Raw genomic sequence first — 4,116 nt, forward strand, 5'->3', positions numbered from 1 at the left:
TCTTATTTGGGCTATCTGTGTCCCCTCCTGGTTTTCTTTTGTCAGTGTGGCCAGTGATTTGTTGATTTGTTGATCCCTTCAAAGAACCAACTTTTGGTTTTGTTGACTCTTTGTATTGTTTTTCTATTTATTTCATTTATTTCTGCTCTGATCTTGTTTCCTTTTTTCTGGTGGCTGTGGGTTTCTTTTGTTGTCCTTTTTCTATTAGCTCAAGTAGTTCAAGTAGGAAGAAGAAAAAGGACAAGGGGAAAGATAAAGAAAAAAATAAAATATGGTGCTGAGGAAGCTGTCCTGTGGAGAGGGTACAGACCTGGGGAGGTCATGTGCCAGAGGCTCTCTAGTTGAGAGGTACGGTACAGCCTGTCAAGAAGTTGGGGGTGGTACAGGGGGCTGAATGGATGGCAGAGAGGAAAGAAGGAAGGGAGAGTGAGATGAGCAATAACAACAACATCAGAAAAAAAAAAAACAAACAATAAATAAAATGGTGCTGAGGCAGCTGGTCAGTGATGGTGGTGCAGATCAGGGGAGGCTGCATGCAGTGACCCTCCAATCAAATTGTGCAGCAGGCCCCTCCAGAAGATGTGGGGTTGGTGCACAAGGCTGGGTGGGAGGAAGAAAGGAGAAGAAGGAAAGAAGAGTGAGAGAAAAGGAAAAAAAAAAAAAAAAAAAAGGAGAGAGAAAAAAAAGAAGGGAGGAAAAAAATCACAGCCTGTAAAAAAGGGGAAGGGATGGCATGCAGTGCTAGAGAAGCAACCAAAAAGCCAATAAATAAATAAATAAACAAAAATACAAACCAAGACCAACCAACCAACCAAAAAAAAAAAAAATGGGGCTTGAGGTGCTGGCCATCGGGGGCAGGGTGGAGCCTGATGGCCATGAACTAGTGTCTCTCAGGCTGAGCCGCCATGGCCTGTTGGCAAGCAGTGAGGACCAAGTTGAGGGAAGAAGGGTGGGGGATGGAAAAACATGTATCCCTGGTTACCAGGTGCTCTGTCACCTGCTGGGAGCTCTGTGAAGTTGCCTTCCTCTACTCTCTGACTGAGTTCTTTGGCAGCTGTAGCCCAAGATGGGGAATCCATCCATGTTAGCTGGCATGGAACCTCCACTCAGTAGCGCTCCTTGTTCTCTGTTCTCTGTCATTTTTTTACTCTATTTGGTGCTTGATTGGCTTCTTTGTTCCTTCATTTGGTACTTAGGGTTCCAGGACTGATGTTTGTATCTGTTTCATTTTGTTTTTCAAGTCGTTGCTGCAGAGGGATTGTATGCTCCTTCTGTCTATAGCCATTTTGGCACCATCTCTCTCGTTTGATTTCTTGACTGCTGTTTCCATGAGCACTGATTGTGGACTCAAGTAAAATGAAGTCCTTGACAACTTCAATATTTTCTCTATCAAGATATTTATTGGTCCAGTTGTGAGGATTTTTTTTCTTCACGTTGAGGTTCAATCTATACTGAAGTCTGTAGTTTTGATCTTCATCACTAAGTGCTTCAAGTTCTCTTCACTTTTAGCAAGCAATATGGTATCAACTCCAAATCACAGGTTCTTAATGAGTCGTCCTCCAATCCAGATGCTGTGCTCTTCTTCGTACAGTCCAGCTTCTTGGATTATTTGCTCTTCATACAGACTGAATAAGTTTGGTGAAACGATACAGCCCTGACACACACCTTTCCTGACTTTAAAACTCACAGTATGCCCTTATTCTGTTCTAATGGCTACTTCTTGGTCTATGTACAGGTTTCTCATCAGCACAATTAAGTGTTCTGGAATTCACATTCTTTGCAATATTATCCATAAATTGTTATCGATCCACACAGTCGAATGCCTTTGCATAGTCAGTAAAACACAGGTAAACTTTTTTCTGAGAGTCTTTGCTTTTAGCCATGATTCATCTGACATCAGCAATGATGTCTCTTATTCCATGTCCCCTTCTGAATCTTGGCTGAATTTCTGGCAGTTCTTTATGAATGTAGTGCTGAAAACACTTCTTAATGATTTTCTGCATAACTTTACTTGTGAGTGATATGAATGCTATTGTTTGATAATTTCCTTATCCTGTGGAATCACTTTTCTTTGGAATAAGCACAAATATCGATCTCTTCCAGTCAGTTTGCCGGGCAGCTGTCCTTAATATTTCTTGGCATAGACGAGTGAGAACTTCCAGTGCTCCATCCATTTGTTGAAACACCTCAACAGGTATTTCATCAATTCCTGGAGCTTTGTTTTTCACCAATGCCTTCAGTGTACCTTTTACTTCTTGCTTCAAGACCATCTGTTCTGGATCATATGCTACCTCCTGAAATGATTGAACATCTACCAATTCTTTTTAGTACAGTGACTGACTCTGAGTATTCTTTTCATCTTCTTTTGATGGTTCTTGCATCATTCAATATTTTCTCCATAGAATCCCTAAGTACTGCATATCATGGCTTGAATTTTTTTCTTCAGTTCTTGCCTTTTGGTTTTCTAACTCTAGGCCTTTGCACATTTCATTAAAACAGTTTGTGTTTTCGAGAAGTCTTTTGAAATCTTCCCTCGTAGTTTCCAGGTTTTTTTTTTTTCAAAGAAAAAACAGAGCTTGAAGACCACATGACATGGGCTTCATTCCCTTTAGTGTCTTGGGGCTGAGAATAAAAAATTCTTCTCATCTTGTACAAATGTGAGAAAAGAGAGGGAGATGGGATGGAGGGAGGTAGCAGGGTTACTTCATTTTGTGTTTTGAGAACATTGAATGCTATTTACATTTTCTAAGTGTCCTACACAGATTTCCCAACTCTTTTTTTCTCCTTGTCTCTGACCTTTTTCATATTCGTTTTCTGTTCTCCATCTCCCTCTCTTAGTCTTTTTCTTCTTTAAACACAATCTGTTGGAGCCAGGGGAGACAAAGATGCCAGATGTGTAGTTTCTTCTTCCCTACTCTAAGTCTTGGTAAGATTTTCTGAATATGACCCACTCCATGATTCCCACTGAAAAGTAACAACTTGCTTCAAAACGAGAAAGTAGAGAGTTGGGACTCCCTCTACTGCAGAAAGTCTGATTCATAGTTGCTGGATGTTTGCTTCTTCCTGGTGTCTTTCCCAAACAAATCTCTAAGGAGTTTACGTATCCCGTGATGTCAAAATTGTTTCACAGAGAACAGGGTTGGAAATGACCTCCATGTCAGCAGCATGATTCTTCCTTGGGAGTGAAGAGAGAATCAGAAAGGAAGATTCTTCGATTTCAAAATATTAATATCCTGAAGGGAGATCTTGGAGACTAAACAAGGGACCAATTAAGGAGGTTGATCTCCCCCTGTATCACCCAGGAGAGCAGTTATTTACAACTCACATGGTTTTAATTGCCCCTTCTATGTTGTGCGTTGTGCTCTCAAATCCTTTCTTAAATGTGATGGGGAAGGTCCTTAGGATTTAAGACCCTCTTCTTCCATAGCTGTATCTTTTCTGAAGGAGGAGGCTAACAATAGGCTTTGTGCTCATCTCGGAGTACTGAAGAACTGAGAAGCTCTCAGAAACTATAAGTTGAAATTTCTGTGCACCATTTCTGAATACCTGGGTACACCACATCATAGGAGAGGAACACTTTTCAGAACTCTTAGGTGAGTCACTTAAGGAATGTCAAGGGTCTAGGATACCGGCACGATTCAGAGATTTACAAGTAACTCAGTGTCATTGTCCTCGAAATCTTAAGAGACCATCTTTCATAGTGGCACTTTTAGTTTCAAAAACAAACCCGTAGGATAGTATAAAATATAGGCTGTGTCAATACACTCTAGCATAAAGTGGGGTGGTGGAAAAATTCTCAATGATTTCATTAGTGTTTGAAATAAGTGGGAAAACATAGACCCAGCAAAATAGTTGTGAATTTTATTTGAGGGTCCTTAACTGTCTGATATGTTCCTTTTAAACAGCCAAACTTAATGGTCCACAGGCGACTTTGTGAGAGGTAGGATCCCTGAGTGTGTGGGTCCAACAGAGCTCTTGATTAACATGTTAAGTTCTAGCAGAAGCCAGGGACCATTATTTAAGGGTCAATGTAACACTTGGTCTTCTGACAGATAACTTGCACTCATTGTTCCTAGTAGACCAAGCTCTTCACATTTTGTTTGCTGGGCTACCTAC

The sequence above is a fragment of the Loxodonta africana genome, chromosome 7, assembly GCF_030014295.1.
Source record: "Loxodonta africana isolate mLoxAfr1 chromosome 7, mLoxAfr1.hap2, whole genome shotgun sequence".
Lineage (NCBI taxonomy): Eukaryota > Metazoa > Chordata > Mammalia > Proboscidea > Elephantidae > Loxodonta > Loxodonta africana.